Here is a 17242-nt window from a genome sequence, read left to right as displayed (position 1 = left end):
TCATGTAGCAGCAGATACACACAGGACGAGGTCATGTAGTAGCGGATACACACAGGACGAGGTCATGTAGCAGCAGATACACACAGGACAAGGTCGTGTAGCAGCAGATACACACAGGATGAGGTCATGTAGCAGCAGATACACAGAGGACGAGGTCATGTAGCAGCAGATACACACAGGACGAGGTCATGTAGCAGCAGATACACACAGGACGAGGTCATGTAGCAGCAGATACACACAGGACGAGGTCATGTAGCAGCAGATACACACAGGACGAGGTCATGTAGCAGCAGATACACACAGGAGGAGGTTTTATAAAGCAGCGGATACACAGTAGATAACGTCACAGCAGCAGGTACACACAGGATGAGGTCATGTAGCAGCAGATACACACAGGACGAGGTCATGTAGCAGCAGATACACACAGGAGGAGGTTTTATAAAGCAGCGGATACACAGTAGATGACGTCACAGCAGCAGATACACACAGGATGAGGTCATGTAGCAGCAGATACACCCAGGACGAGGTCATGTAGCAGCAGATACACACAGGACAAGGTCATGTAGCAGCAGATACACAAAGGAGGAGGTTTTATAAAGCAGCGGATACACAGTAGATGACGTCACAGCAGCAGATACACACAGGATGAGGTCATGTAGCAGAAGATACACACAGGATGAGGTCATGTAGTAGCGGGTACACCCAGGACGAGGTCATGTAGCAGCAGATATACACAGGACGAGGTCATGTAGCAGCAGATACACACAGGATGAGGTCATGTAGCAGCAGATACACACAGGATGAGGTCATGTAGCAGCAGATACACACAGGATGAGGTCATGTAGCAGCAGATACACACAGGATGAGGTCATGTAGCAGCAGATACACACAGGACGAGGTCATGTAGTAGCGGATACACACAGGATGAGGTCATGTAGCAGCAGATACACACATGACGAGGTCATGTAGTAGCGGATACACACAGGATGAGGTCATGTAGCAGAAGATACACACAGGAGGAGGTCATGTAGTAGCGGATACATACAGGACGAGGTCATGTAGCAGCAGATACACACAGGACGAGGTCATGTAGCAGCAGATACACACAGGATGAGGTCATGTAGCAGCAGATACACAGAGGACGAGGTCATGTAGCAGCAGATACACACAGGACGAGGTCATGTAGCAGCAGATACACACAGGACGAGGTCATGTAGCAGCAGATACACACAGGAGGAGGTTTTATAAAGCAGCGGATACACAGTAGATAACGTCACAGCAGCAGATACACACAGGATGAGGTCATGTAGCAGCAGATACACACAGTTCGAGGTCATGTAGCAGCAGATACACACAGGAGGATGTTTTATAAAGCAGCGGATACACAGTAGATGACGTCACAGCAGCAGATACACACAGGATGAGGTCATGTAGCAGCAGATACACACAGGACGAGGTCATGTAGCAGCAGATACACACAGGACGAGGTCATGTAGCAGCAGATACACACAGGAGGAGGTTTTATAAAGCAGCGGATACACAGTAGATGACGTCACAGCAGCAGATACACACAGGAGGAGGTCATGTAGCAGCAGATACACACAGGACGAGGTCATGTAGCAGCAGATACACACAGGACGAGGTCATGTAGCAGCAGATACACACAGGACGAGGTCATGTAGCAGCAGATACACACAGGATGAGGTCATGTAGCAGCAGATACACACAGGATGAGGTCATGTAGCAGCAGATACACACAGGACGAGGTCATGTAGCAGCAGATACACACAGGACGAGGTCATGTAGCAGCAGATACACACAGGATGAGGTCATGTAACAGCAGATACACACAGGATGAGGTCATGTAGCAGCAGATACACACAGGATGAGGTCATGTAGCAGAAGATACACACAGGATGAGGTCATGTAGCAGCAGATACACACAGGACGAGGTCATGTAGCAGCAGATACACACAGGACGAGGTCATGTAGTAGCGGATACACACAGGATGAGGTCATATAGTAGCGGATACACACAGGATGAGGTCATGTAGCAGAAGATACACACAGGATGAGGTCATGTAGTAGCGGATACACACAGGACGAGGTCATGTAGTAGCGGATACACACAGGATGAGGTCATGTAACAGCAGATACACACAGGACGAGGTCATGTAGCAGCAGATACACACAGGATGAGGTCATGTAACAGCAGATACACACAGGACGAGGTCATGTAGCAGAAGATACACACAGGACGAGGTCATGTAGCAGCAGATACACACAGGATGAGGTCATGTAACAGCAGATACACACAGGACGAGGTCATGTAGCAGCAGATACACACAGGATGAGGTCATGTAACAGCAGATACACACAGGATGAGGTCGTGTAGCAGCAGATACACACAGGACGAGGTCATGTAGCAGAAGATACACACAGGACGAGGTCATGTAGTAGCGGATACACACAGAATGAGGTCATGTAGCAGCAGATACACACAGGACGAGGTCATGTAGCAGCAGATACACACAGGATGAGGTCATGTAACAGCAGATACACACAGGATGAGGTCGTGTAGCAGCAGATACACACAGGACGAGGTCATGTAGCAGAAGATACACACAGGACGAGGTCATGTAGTAGCGGATACACACAGAATGAGGTCATGTAGCAGCAGATACACACAGGACGAGGTCATGTAGCAGCAGATACACACAGGATGAGGTCATGTAACAGCAGATACACACAGGATGAGGTCATGTAGCAGCAGATACACACAGGACGAGGTCATGTAGCAGAAGATACACACAGGACGAGGTCATGTAGTAGCGGATACACACAGAATGAGGTCATGTAGTAGCGGATACACACAGGATGAGGTCATGTAGCATAAGATACACACAGGATGAGGTCATGTAGCAGCAGATACACACAGGATGAGGTCATGTAGTAGCGGATACACACAGGATGAGGTCATGTAGCAGAAGATACACACAGGATGAGGTCATGTAGCAGAAGATACACACAGGATGAGGTCATGTAGTAGCGGATACACACAGGACGAGGTCATGTAGCAGCAGATACACACAGAACGAGGTCATGTAGCAGCAGATACATACAGGACAAGGTCATGTAGCAGCAGATACACACAGGACAAGGTCATGTAGCAGCAGATACACACAGGATGAGGTCATGTAGCAGCAGATACACACAGGATGAGGTCATGTAGCAGCAGATACACACAGGACGAGGTCATGTAGTAGCGGATACACACAGGATGAGGTCATGTAGCAGAAGATATACACAGGGTGAGGTCATGTAGCAGCAGATAAACACGGCACATGTCAGAGAGCCAGAGGGGGAGCGCTCCTCCGTGCAGCCAAAAGATAGAACACGCTCTATCTTTTTTACAGCTGTGGCACGGTATGCTGACACATGTTGTGCTTACCCTACCGCGCCATGCACAATGCACTTCTATGGTGTACAGTAAAACAGTCATGTGGAGACTTACTGCCATGGATGATTCACTGGGGGATTCTCGGTAATATGAAAATATGTTTTCCAGGATGGGATAAAGAAAACATTGCCTCTTTGCTACCTTGTAAGGCAGTACAAGCATGACTTTAACGTCAAGCAGGACTTTCAGAAAGCCAAATGACATGATGCGGGATTAAAGTCGACACGTATATCTATTCCAAAATGAACAGATTCTGTAGACAACGTGGTTTTCTGTGGACAAAAGAAATGGACAAAAATAGGCAAGTTTGAGTGAATATAACCAAAGAGCTCATGCGGAAAGGCGTGTACACTGGGGTCTAGCTAGAATTGATCGGGTCCCCTAGCAAACTTTAGTTTGGGCCCCCCCTAGTAACTGTACATTGTGGTGTGGATTGACTAAACGGATGCCTACAGCTCCCAGTAAATATCTATGGTCATGTTCAGCGTTTATGCTTTCCTGTTGTTCATGCTGAACATGTTTTTTTATTACTGTGATTGTCGTGTGAGCCGATATACAGGACCATTGCCTGTGGCTCATATAACTTTGCGCATCGTGTGCCTTATGCACTTTACCCTAACTCCAATATACAATTACAATGCTGCATATCCACAATAAAGCTACAATGCTACAGGCATTCACACTCGCTTCACGTGTTGCAACTGAATTGCGGGAAGTAGCAAGATGGTTTGGTCATGTAAGTTCCCATCTGCAGTTTCCTTTGACTGGTTCATTAAAAAATAAAAGGATACTCTGCATTCTGCTAGTGTCAGTTAGTTTCTGTTTTCATGAGAACGTGGGGGGGGGGGGTGACTGATGGACCCCCATCGAATCCCTCATCGCTCCCTGAGACGAGCAGAGCAGCTTGTCTCAGGGATGAGGTCATTTAGGGTGTATGAAGAGGGCTCACAGGCTAAGCCCTCTACATACAGAGATGGGCTTTGCTGCATATTGCAGCAAAGACTCATCGCTAACACCCGTGGTCAGTGCTTGCACCGATCACGGGTCTTAACCTCTTCTTTGCAGCCGGCAAAATCGCCGGCGGCACTTTAAACATGGCGGCGCATGGGCTTCCTCCGATCGTCGTTCCCCCGAACGTCATCGGGGGGGGGGGGGGGGGGGGTTGCGCGATCGGTTGCCATGACAGCCTCGGGCCTTTGTCAGACCCAAGGATGAATGGTTTCTGCATATTCATTACAATGAGTCAGTGGCTCATTGTAATGAATGACATGCAAAAGCTCCATATACTGTGATAAGAAATAGTGAATAAAAAAGAAAAAAAATGTTTAAAAAATGTAAAAAATTTATAAAATATTTTCCCTAGAACTGATATAAAATATAATAAACCGTAAAAATCACATACATATTAGGTATTGCCGCATCCCAAAATGCCCGATCTATCAAAATATAAAACCGGTTATAAGCAGCGTTGACCTCCGAGGCGGGAAATGGCGCCCAAATATCCATAATGCGACTTTTACACCTTTTTACATGACATAAAAAATGTAATGAAAAGTGATCAAAATGTCGCACAGACCTTGGTAGCAATGAAAACGTCAGCTCATTTTGCAAAAAATGACCCCTCCCCCAGCTCCGTGCACCAAAGTATGAAAAAGTTATTAGCGTCAGAAGATGGAGACATTTATTTTTTTCTTTTTCGTATACATTCGTTTAATTTTTGAAAATGTATTAAAACACAATAAAACCTATATAAATTTGGTATCACCGCGATCGTACAAACCAAAGAATAAAGTAGATGCGTTATTTGGAGCGCACGGTAAAAGCCCGGGATAATTAATGCGCATGCGCGGTTTCTATGGGAGCGACTGAAACTTTCAGCGCTTCCCAAGTTACCGCGCATGCGCAAAAACTCTGCCGCGTAGTTCCGCCGCTCACATAGACCAAATTTTTACGGGCAGCGGGCAGAGGCTTACTGGCGACGGTACGCGTGCCAACAGAAACGGCTTCGCGTGCCATAGGTTCGCCATCGCTGTTCTAGAGGAAGCCCTCAGGAGATGGGCAAAGGAGGGATGGTACAGTGCCAAAGGCCAGATGTCTACTGGCATCATACTGTATCACATGCCTCCTGTACATCACTATGGAGCCCTCTCTGCAACACACACTCCTGCTAACACTATGGCATGCCTTCTCTATAACACATCACTCCTCTACTAATACCGCAGCATGCCCTCTGTGTATCATCATTTCTTGTTCTCTCTATAACACATCACCCGTACGGACATGCTCTGTCTGTAACACATCAACCCCCACTGCTAACACTGGGACATGCTCTCTATAGCACATCCCACTCTATAGTGGTAGCTGCCACCCATATAACACCCCCTTCCCCCCGCCCCATTTAATAAGGTCCCATTCACGGAAATGTGTGGGGGACTGATATCTGGCCGCAAAGTTTGTGGTCGGATATTGGTCCCCATTGACACCTATGGCGCTTGGGCACAGTGCATTAAGCACACATAGGGGCAGATTTACTTACCCGGTCCATTCGCAATCCAGCGGCGCGTTCTGTGCGGTGGATTCGGGTCTTCCGGCGATTCACTAAGGCAGTTGCTCCGACGTCCACCAGGTGTCGCTGCTGCGCTGAAGCCCGCCGGAGTGCACCATCCTATACTTGGTGAAGGTAAGCGCGTGTTCCGCGACACTTTTTTTTTTTTTAAATGCAGCGGGTTCTCCGAATCCGTTGGGTTATTGTTCGGCCACACCCCCGATTTCCGTTGCGTGCATGCTGGCGCTGATGCACCACAATCCGATCGTGTGCGACAAAAACCCGGGGCAATACAGGGAAAATAGGCGCAAATCGGAAATATTCGGGTAACACGTCTGGAAAAACGCGAATCAGGCCCTTAGTAAATGACCCCCAACGTCTACCTGCACCGTGACCGTGCACAGAAAAATATTCCCTATATTTTGCTGTTCTACAGCAGCCGCCCTGCACCTCTCCACTCTACAGCGACTGTGGGCTGGAGCGGAGATCTTCCCCTTCCAGTGGCAGCGTGAGCTCATTCACACTGCGCCATCAACAGGATTGAGCTGTCTAATTGATATTATCATACCCCTGTCATACCTGACCCTGTATACAGTGAGCGGCATGCTGGGAAGATGCACATAGCATAATATAGGATAACATGTTGGTGCAATAGAAGTCTGTAGCCTGTATCAGGGCTGTTTCACACACATATATGCAGCATGTGTGTACGTGTGGTATGGTTGCATGACCCCATGGGATGCACATGGAGCAATGGGAGGGAGTCCCTGCATTATATAGAAATATAATACAGGGACGTTCCTTCCACTAGCCGAACAGCCATGCCGGAACTTCAATAGATGATACAGTAATTGGTAATACAAGGAACGTCCCTGCATTATACTTCCTGTGTGCAGCCCGTGGGATTGTAGGCTGCATTCACACAAACGTATACCTGCTGCTCATCCCTCCCCTCTCCATAGCAAATAATGCCACACGGACGCTCTGAGGGTGCGTTCAGACGACGCGTTGTGGTTATTGATGTTTTTAGATGTTGTGTTTAAGGTACCGAGCGCCAAAGATGCCAGGACATATATCCACCGGCAAATTTGTATTTTGTAAAGTTTGATAAATCTGCCATTTTCGACACGTTAATGATTTTTTTTGTGCGTGTTCTAGTGAAAGCAGGTGATTTCAATTGTTAACATTGAGGCCTCATCCGCACAACTCTATGTTTTTTCCTGTTCTGTATATACAGCTGTATTTTGTCCATAAATACAGAAAGTTTTTTTTTTACCAATATGGCACCATATTTGTATAAAATACAGTGGGCCGACAAATGATGGATGTCTGACAGAATGCACCTCCCACTGGTTCTGGATACTGTACGTATATATATATGGCAGCATAAGGTGCACAGCCCTATACAGCCCTCCCTACATTTCAGTTTTTTTGGATGAACTTTCTAGCTGTATGAAGAGACTAAGGGAGGACTAGATCTAAAGAAGGTATTTGGTGTAGTACACACTTCACACCAGCAGATGGCGATGAGAGCACAGGCCAGTGGCACAGCACTGCATGTACTGAGCTCTATTACATAACACATCCAGCACATCTCCTCATCCAGCATCCACAGACCTGATAAATTATCAAATACTCTGATCAAACCAGAACTTGTGATTTCTGCAGTAAAGCGTTGAGTAAATTCACTGAAGTGAAGCTTTCACAGAGAAGCTGTCATCCGGCTTGAGAACCTTATAGACTGTAAGCTCTTGTGCTCAGGGCCCTCACTCCTATTGTTCCATATGGCTGTTTGTACTTTGTAAGGAGGTATTTTATTGTATATTTTCCCTATGATTTGTAAAGCGTTACAGAATATGATGGCGCTATAAAAACAATGAATATTATTGTATTAAATACCACACAGTATTATAATACATAACACAGAATGTCCTTATGTTACTGTGAATTGTGGCCCTAAAAGTAGTCTGTATCTCATCCCTCCCTCTGTTCACGAGTTTAATTACTTTTAATTTGGCGACGTTAAATCCCATATATTCTGTATATGCAAATTAAAAGTAATTAAATTCATAAACAGGAAAAGATGGGATAGAAATGAGCAGGCATCAGGCCCTAAATTCCACCAGGAAATGTCATTCGAACAAACTTTATTCCCTTTAGGCCGGTGACACACGTGGTGTTTTTGTTGCGATTCCGAATGCTTTGAAAACACATGCAAACCGATACAAAATGCCTTAATTCCTTGTGTTGTTGTATAACATCCCTTTGAACTAGGGCAGGGCAGGAGGGCGGCTCCTTCAGATCCCTGCAAATGATTACAGTCTCATCCCTTCTTTTAGCACTTTGGGTAATTAGTTGCAGAGCTGCATCTCTCCCCGTGCAGCGTCATCTGTGAATCTGAATTTGCTGGAATTCGGGCTGGAAAAGAGCTGTGGGCCACGTAATGAAGGGCTCTGCATATGTGCTGGAGAAGGGCACCATGGGAAACGCATTTTCCCAGCATAATGAGTGAAGAGAAATTCACACATGGACCCCCTGAGGGTGACGGCAGAGCTGTGCCCTGTATCATCTAATCTCCTGTGTGTAATTAGTGAGGATGCGTTGTAGCAGATTTTCTTAGATCCTCTTATCTGCTGCGCCACGTCTCCCCTGCCATGACGCCACGGAGATAAAAGCAAAGGGGGCACAATGGGGTTCTGGAGGACACCGACCTTATGCCATGCGAAACAAGAGAGCGTTAGGCCGGCATAGGTTGCCACGTAGAGAATATATGTCATTGTGTTTGACAAAGGAGAAGGATACAGCAGCCTGTGAGCCCCGGCATAATGCTGGAAACAGCTGCAAATACACACGAGACGGATCCCTCTCCTACAGGACACCATCTGCTTATAATATGTGATAGACGTGGGCACGGATCAGAACACAGCTGCACAGAACAATCACATGATGTGGACCCGGCCACAATCTAACATAGTCTGACTCTTCCCTGGGAAGAGACTGATCGGAGATGTTCATTATTCCCAATCCTTTGTTCCGCAGGAAAATAAGGGACTGGGCTGCACCCGCGCTCCTGCTTCCCAACCTGTCGCCTCATTTACACATCAGTGATCGTGAGCCAAATCCAGGAGCAGAGAGTCAGAGAGATAAGAAAGAAGAAAAACTAAATATATTTGTATCTCTTCTGTGCTTTGGAACAGCAATTGGTTTTGGCTCATGGAGAAATCAGTGTCCAAAACAGTGATGTGTGAATATTGGGTGGGAAAGACCCCGATGTCCTCACCCAAATGTGGTGGGGTTCAGTTATCGGATGGTCCTCTGCTTCCAGCCTGAGGGTGCGACCACAAGTTGTGTTCTTGAACTGAAAACGTATGCAAAACGGTCCAAGAACAGCGCCCTCAGGTGGTTTTGCTTTGGGGCTCCCCACAGATTACAACTTTTGCACTAAACGCCGCAGTGTGCAGTGTAGTCACAGCATGGGGACAGCGTTAGTTTACATCTCATGCACAATGCTGGCAGCGTACATTGCTGCGGGAGAGCCGCCGGCCAGACCCTAGACACAGGGGGAACTACACATTGCACATCTGACATTGTATATGTACTACCAGAGCCGCAGTCATATCACAGCCGACACTCGTAGTTCTGCAACAGAAGTGCTGCGGATACATACAATGAATAGGGTTAATCCCTCAATGTTTCCTGTGCAAAATCTGGTTCTGGTTCTCTACTGGTTCATGCGGCTGCAGACTTGACTAAATAAATGGGACGGAGCAGTTATATAAAGTATATACATAATAGGGTGCTGTAATATGCAATAAAGAGTGTGAGTTGGTTGCAGTGTCCAGGCATGGCCACTACAGAGTAGACTGGGTCACAGTAGACTCTGGTGGAGGTGCGGGAAGTCAGACCTCTCCTCCCCCCTACTGTTCTGCTACTGAACTCCACTCACCCCAAGTCCTGTTACACACGAACACGTTCAGCCGGCAGAGGGAACGGGACTCCCGTCCATTGCACTGTATGCATCCCCCCTGATTGGGCCACTATACGCCACACCTACACAGGTTGCACAGGCCTAAGGCCGGCGCCACACGTGGCGCTTTTGTCTGCGCTTGCAAACGCAGACAAAGTCGCGCCCACCGGGACGGGCCTCGGCCCGATCGCATCGGCGTTTCTATGGAAACGCCTGCGATCGGGAACGAGCCGGCAGTGTTTCGTGTTAATTTAACACGTGGGGTTTTGAACCCGTTTTTGGTCTGTTTTTAAGAAGTCCGTTAAAAAACACATGCTTTTTTGAAAACACATCCGTTTTGGTCCAATTTTCCCAATTATCTCAATTAAAAATGGTCAAAAACGCATGCGTTTTTTAATGGACTGCTTAAAATCGGGCCAAAATCGGGTTCAAAACACCATGTGTGCCACCACCCTGTTTTTGCCAGATTTTCTGAAAACATTTTTTTCTTAATCTTCATGTCACCGGATCTGAAATCATTTCAAGCAAAAGGCAAATTTTCATTTACATTTTCAATGTAAAAAAAAAAATGTAAAAATGCTATAAAGACGCTCTAGAATAGCAATGTGATCATTATTTTATTTTCCACTCTGTGCAGCAATTCAATGTGTGATTGGCGTGGCTTTTACTGTTTAGGCTATGTTCACACATTCAGTTTTTCAGATGCAGTTTTTGCTGTCCAAACCAGGAGTGGAGTTAAAGAGCAGGAATACTGCCTCTCAATGATCCGTTCTTACACATTATGATCCACACATGCACCATGCACTCAAGCACCACATAGTTTAGGTCATGGATAGAGATTGGTCCTGAGGAAGACAATTCAAGAAAACCTGCAAAATTTCTGTATTTCCAGGTCCGAGATTGACCTGATGAAGTGGATCTGTGACAGAAAACGGATATGCTGCAGGTGAAATATACATATCAGTGTAATCTCTGGTACAGCATTCATTATACACATGTGCAACCCCAACCAGACTCCAGACAACTACGGTCATAATCTATCTGTTTACAAGTAAAGCGATTGTGCGGCCATTGAATGCGATTTATCACTATCTGTAAATCTCACTCACGGACATTTACTGCAGGGACCATTGTGGTGGACGAGTTGATTAGATTCTCGGGGACGACCCTTCCCTGTAAATCCATTTTATGCCGTACGGATCTTCCATCATTACCTCTGCTCCTGCCACATTGTACTTTACACTCCCTTCGCATCTGTAGACGATGGTGAACACAAACTCACGGCACAATTAGTCTGGAAAGACACAACAGAGGTCGCTGTCTGGATGTCACGTACCAAACACAACCAAGGACTTCGTGGGATGTATCATAACGATACTGTATATAATGTACATAGTCGCTTCTTCTGAGCAAAACAGCGGCTACAACTCTAATCATCAGCATAACCTTACAACTTATACACGCACTAATGCATTTATAGAAAAAAAAAATTCCCTACGATATAACGGGACAGTCTGATTTGGCCCAAATACCAATACTTATTCCCTAGAGCTCACTCGCCTCCTCAGCCGGGGAATCTGAATACACAGAACGTGCATCTTGAGAAGCAGAAAGTTCAACCGCAGCGGCAGCAGACATGCAAAACAATGCTGGAAGTTTCCACTTCATTCTAAGACGTAACGCGTGAGAAACATTCACACTATTCATGGTAGATGTAAGCGATACCACTGCTGTGCAGACATCAGCAGGACTACAGCTTGGCTTCCCGGGAAAAGAAATAAATATATTTTTTCTATTCCTAGACATTTAGTGTATTCACCGTTATCATCAAAGAAGGTGATTAAGGTATTTTTCTGAGATTATTCTAAGAGATTATTATAGCCACATATCACAGACGTCCACTAACTGAGGGTGCATTCACACGACCGCAAGGGGGACGTATACACAGCCGACGTATATATACGGCCCCCATAGACGGCAATGGGCTCGCGGCGCCCTACGCCCTAATGAAGCCAGATGCAAGCACTTTCCAATGCCCAGGCGCCGTGAGGTTACACATATTAGAAGCTGTGGCGTTTTGTTAAATGTTAGGTTCATTGCAGCAAATTCAGATTTTGTTTATTCAAGTTATATTCAAACATTACTTTTTATTTTTATTTTAAGAGCTATTCCCACCTTGGCTGTACACAAAACTGGCACACAAGGCCTGAGCATCTCCCCCAGTGTTCAGCTTTATCCGCCCCTCACGGTCACGTTGGAGGGTGGGCAAGGGCATGAGACTATAGCAAAAACCTCTGCGGGCACGGTCAGGCGATGCGTTTTAGTTGCATTTTGAAATGCATTACAACAGCTGAGGAGATTCTCCCAATTACATTACAGTTAACATCTCGCTTACATTGCGTTTTGTATACGCAAATGTTAACATATGCATAACAATTGGTTAAATTTAGCATTTTTGTAAACGCGAATGTTAATAGTAATGAAATCGCCTCTCCTCAGCTGTTGTAATCCGTTTCAAAACACAATGAAAACACAACCAACCAGAGACTACAAACACTTCTACTAGGAGGAAGGACTAAGAACCAGGCAATGGAATGATGGAATTTAATCCCCCAACTGTATTCAAAAGGGATGCCTACTCTCATCATTGTTTACACTATGGGCAGCAGGTGATCTAAAAATAATAAAGTAATATTTGGTGCATTCGTGGAATAACCCATTGGCCTCTTGTTATAATACAGGTTTACACTGCGTTTAGCGTAGGGGCGCGATGTTGCATTTTTAATTATGCATTTGGCATCAGTTTTTTTCATTTCTGGAAGTGTAAGCAGCGGTGTTAACATTTCCACAGCTGCTTACACCTCTAGAAATAAATAAAAACTGATTCGAACCAGCCAAACACATGGTAAACACGCAAAAACACCTGCTTAGGGAGGCAGCAAATGATTGCGCATCACGGCCAACCAGCATCTGGTGTCTTGTATGGTCTAAAAGCAAGACACTCGGGGGGCTGGTTAACAATTGCACAGGTTCCCATAGAAACGCATATGTGATCAGCCATGACCACCCTGTGCACTGTGCTTCCATTTCAAAACGTCAAAGCGCAATCTTGTGATGGCGCCCTTAAAAACTACGGCCTCGGGCCTCATTCAAACGTTGCATTTTGGAACGCATTACAACAGCGTTACATTAACATTACCGTTAACATAACACATTGTAAACATAATGTTTGTGTGTTAACAAATGTAAACAGTAATGTAATTAGGCAAATCACCTCTCATCTGTTGGTAAAGTGTTTCAAAACGCAATGAATACGCAAATAAAACGCAACGGGGGCTGAGGACCGCTCCCCCCCCCCTGTGCGCTAGCGTCGCGTTATGAACAGATGCCTAGCGGTACGTGCGACCGCGGCCTTAAAAAACAAAAAAAACTACATAACATATAGGTCTAATAGCATATGAGTACAAAGAGGACTTGCACCTGATGCGTTTCAAAGCTCATGGTGTGAATACAGCCTGAGGGCGCCTTCCCACGTGGCGTTTTTCTCACATCCAAAACAAAGTTGGAGGGGAGGGGGTGTTTGGCCAAAACGCATATGCATTTGCAATGAATTGCATGCGCTTCAGGCAGACCCCCTCCTACTTTTGTTTTGGATGCGTTTAAAAACATGAGAAAAACTCTACATGGGAAGGCGCCCTGAGGCCGTAATCTCACGCTGCGCTTGTGTTGTGCTTACAACAAATTTACACTTCAGTTTTACATTATGTCAATGCAAGTGAACTGCATTTACTCTGTGCTATATGCGGTTTGTGAACACGGCCTAAAGGGGATATGGCCACGACTACTACTACCAAGTCACAAGCCGGAAAAAAAAAATTGCATCAAATAAATTTGCTTCTGCTTTTATGAAAAAAAAATAAATCAATCAAGCATACAATTATTAATCACACAGAGAAACCCTAAATTGGAATAAAACGCTACTTAAAAGGACAGCACAGTTCTCTCCCACGGCTCAGGTTGTGTTCAGACAATGCAGATACACAGCGTTTTCTAGTGCCCCCTAATATTACTTCAGGTAAAATAGACTATATAGTTTATATTTATATACATTTCCACCCTGGCTGTATCCCCCGCCCTCATATTGTCCTCCATCTTGTGTTTATCGAACAATACAACACACATTGTGACAGAGAAATCACCTCACAGCTGACCAGAGACATGACAGGACATCCCAGCATGACTTCTGGTTACAAGGAGGACCGGAGAGCCCTTACACTGCTTAGGTGCCTTGAATATGTGTGGCACTACAAAGCTCAGCAACTCTGAGGAGAAAAAAAAATTGCAGGAAAGCGAGCAGGATCACCAGTGGTGTTGTGCGCATGCGCCTCGCCACACAATGCGCGAAATGGCGGCTGTTCCCCCGCTCCCGGATCACAAAATGGCGGCGAGAATCAAATCCAGACACTGAGGCGAAACCAGGCAAATAAATCCTACGCAACGAGGAACAGACAGCGAATATCCGTTCAGAGAAGCGGTTATATCCCCGGGTTATTATCGTTTAGCTCCACAGCCGCTGACCACTTTACATCAGGGGACCTCCTCATTACAACACACATCAGACTCCTCAACACCCGACATTTTATTAATAATCCACAGAGTTACATCCCGGTCTTGTAGCCGCTGAACTCTCCGCTCTCGCAGCCGCTGCCTCCGCTATTCCAGAAGCTTCCACCGCCCCATCCCTCCCCCAAGCTGGTCTCGGTACAGCGCGCATGCGCACAGCTAATCCGCAGCGATCTATGCCGCAGAGACGCGCATACGCAGTAGTGCCGATGAGGGGAGTTTCGCGCAAGCGCACTAGGTTACCGGATTAGGGGGGAGATGATGGGTGCGTGTGATGAAGCTGGGCATGCGCAGTCGAATTCTACTGCCGGTAATTGGTTTTCTAGGCATAAAACCATAACTTGAGGTTTGTCAATGTCAGGGCGTCTGTCATCAAAACCAGAAATGTGTGAGATATTCTTCAATGTGGCTGTATGGAGGATGACGTCAAATCGCAACTAATAATAATAATCGCAATCATGCTAATTATTGGTGACTGTTACAGAGGTCATGCTAACTTTCGCGTGGCAGCGATCGCCATAATAAGCCGCTAATTACCATCTTATTGCCAGTTCCCATCTGCGTTTTGTCATTTCCGCTTAAAACGGACAAATAGCGGGATCTGTTTTTCTCCCATTTTTTTTTCAATTCGCTTGCAATGGTGTCCGTTAGTATCCGTTTACACATCTTCCGCCAGACCGTCTTCTATTTCAGTGGATAGTATGAATAAAAAATAAAAATGGCTATAAAATGAAGAAGAACGGAAACTAGGGGCCAGTTCCCATCTGCACTTTGCATTCCCTTGTTTCTATTTTCTTTAAAAAAAAATCGGATTGTAAAGCTCAGTTCACACTACAGTTCAGATTTCCGCTTAAGAAAGTAAAAAAACCAGAGATTGTAGGGATCCGTTATAAATCTCAAAAAGTTTGTATGTTCTCCCCGTGTTTGCGTGGTTTTCATCCGGTTCCTCCGGTTTCCTCCCACACTCCAAAACATACTGGTAGGCTGATTAGATTGTGAGCCCCATTGGGGACAGGGACTGATGTGACAAGATCTGTGCAGCGCTGCGTAATCTGTGTGCGCTATATAAATAAAGGAATTATTATTATTTATCCCATTGAAAGCAATGCAATTTTCAATGTCATCCGTAGTCATCTCTTACACAGTCATCTGTTGTTTTTCCATTTTTTTGGATGGAAAAAAAATGAACGAGCTTGAATTACTTTTTACCTTAAAAAAAAAAAAAAACCTGATTCATATCGGATTACAGTAAGTTATCTTTTACATTGAGGCCTATGGGGACGGATGGTAAGTGTCTGTTTTTGCAGTTTTTTTAGATGAAGAAATAGACAGATATAGACAGAAATAGTTAATATATAGATAGATTATAGATAAATGTGAGGAATAGAAAAAGGTAGGTAGGTAGAAATAAGAGAGTAATAGGCAGATAGAAAAGCGATAGGTAGGTAGAGAAGAGACATCTATAAATGAGAGCTATGAGGGAAAGATATATAAATAGATAGATTTGAGGCATGGATAGATAGATAGATAGATAGATAGATAGATAGATAGATAGATAGATAGATAGATAGATAGATAAAGAAGCTGTAGATCGATGTACTGACATCTAAGGGATAGATATATAGACAGATAAATAGATTAGAGGGATAGATAGATAGATAGATAGATATGAGGCAGATAGATAGATAAAGAAGCTGTATATCGATGTACTGACATCTAAGAGATAGATATATAGACAGATAAATAGATTAGAGGGATAGATAGAGAGATAGATAGACATGAGGCAGATAGATATGAGGCAGATAGATAGATAGATAAAGAAGCTGTATATCGATGTACTGACATCTAAGAGATAGATATATAGACAGATAAATAGATTAGAGGGATAGATAGAGAGATAGATAGACATGAGGCAGATAGATATGAGGCAGATAGATAGATAAAGAAGCTGTAGATCGATGTACTGACATCTAAGAGATAGATATATAGACAGATAAATAGATTAGAGGGATAGATAGATAGAGAGATAGATAGACATGAGGCAGATAGATAGATAGATAGATAGATAGATAGATAGATAGATAGATAAAGAAGCTGTATATCGATGTACTGACATCTAAGAGATAGATATATAGACAGATAAATAGATTAGAGGGATGGATAGGAGATAGATAGATAGATATGAGATAGATGATAGATAGATAGATAGATAGATATGAGATAGATAGATAGATAGATAGATAGATAGATAGATAAGAATTTGAAAATGGCAGCACTCCAATTCAGTGAAAAAACGGTGTTTTATTCCAACCTGTGCAACGTTTCAGCTGTATCCCAGCCTTTGTCAAGCTTTCCTTGGATTCCCGGTCTCCAGCCCGGATGATGCACTTCACGTCCGAATCACGATAAGACTACTCATTACCTTTTTGAAGTGGCCTTGACTGGACGGTGCACAATTGTTCTACCTTGGAGTAATTTTCTTCTGCGCATGGTGTCTCATTCATGGATTAGGTATGCGACACTTGATATTCTGATTTTACTAATTATTTATTAAAAGTTATTTTTTAACATTGTATGCACTCACTTCCCCCTTTTTGAGCTAATTTTTCTTGTGAGTATATTTGGCTACTTCAACTGTTAGGGGAGG

At 44.8% G+C, this 17242-nt stretch overlaps 1 long non-coding RNA gene across 2 annotated transcripts in view; it reads right to left on the bottom strand.

Annotated features, from left to right (window-relative positions):
- The window catches only part of LOC140134753 (uncharacterized), a 51478-nt gene extending 36585 nt beyond the window's left edge, over positions 1 to 14893 (bottom strand). The window contains exon 1 of one of the 2 annotated variants that reach the window (XR_011856399.1): positions 14172 to 14893. This is a non-coding gene — a long non-coding RNA (uncharacterized lncRNA). The remainder of the gene's footprint in view (positions 1 to 14171) is intronic. The other variant, XR_011856398.1, reaches the window with a different exon arrangement.
- Positions 14894 to 17242: the final 2349 nt, after the last annotated feature.

This window comes from Engystomops pustulosus, chromosome 6 (genome assembly GCF_040894005.1).
Source record: "Engystomops pustulosus chromosome 6, aEngPut4.maternal, whole genome shotgun sequence".
NCBI classification, from domain to species: domain Eukaryota; kingdom Metazoa; phylum Chordata; class Amphibia; order Anura; family Leptodactylidae; genus Engystomops; species Engystomops pustulosus.
The sequence above is the reverse complement of the archived record's forward strand: the minus strand, read 5'-3'. Positions and strand labels throughout refer to the sequence as shown.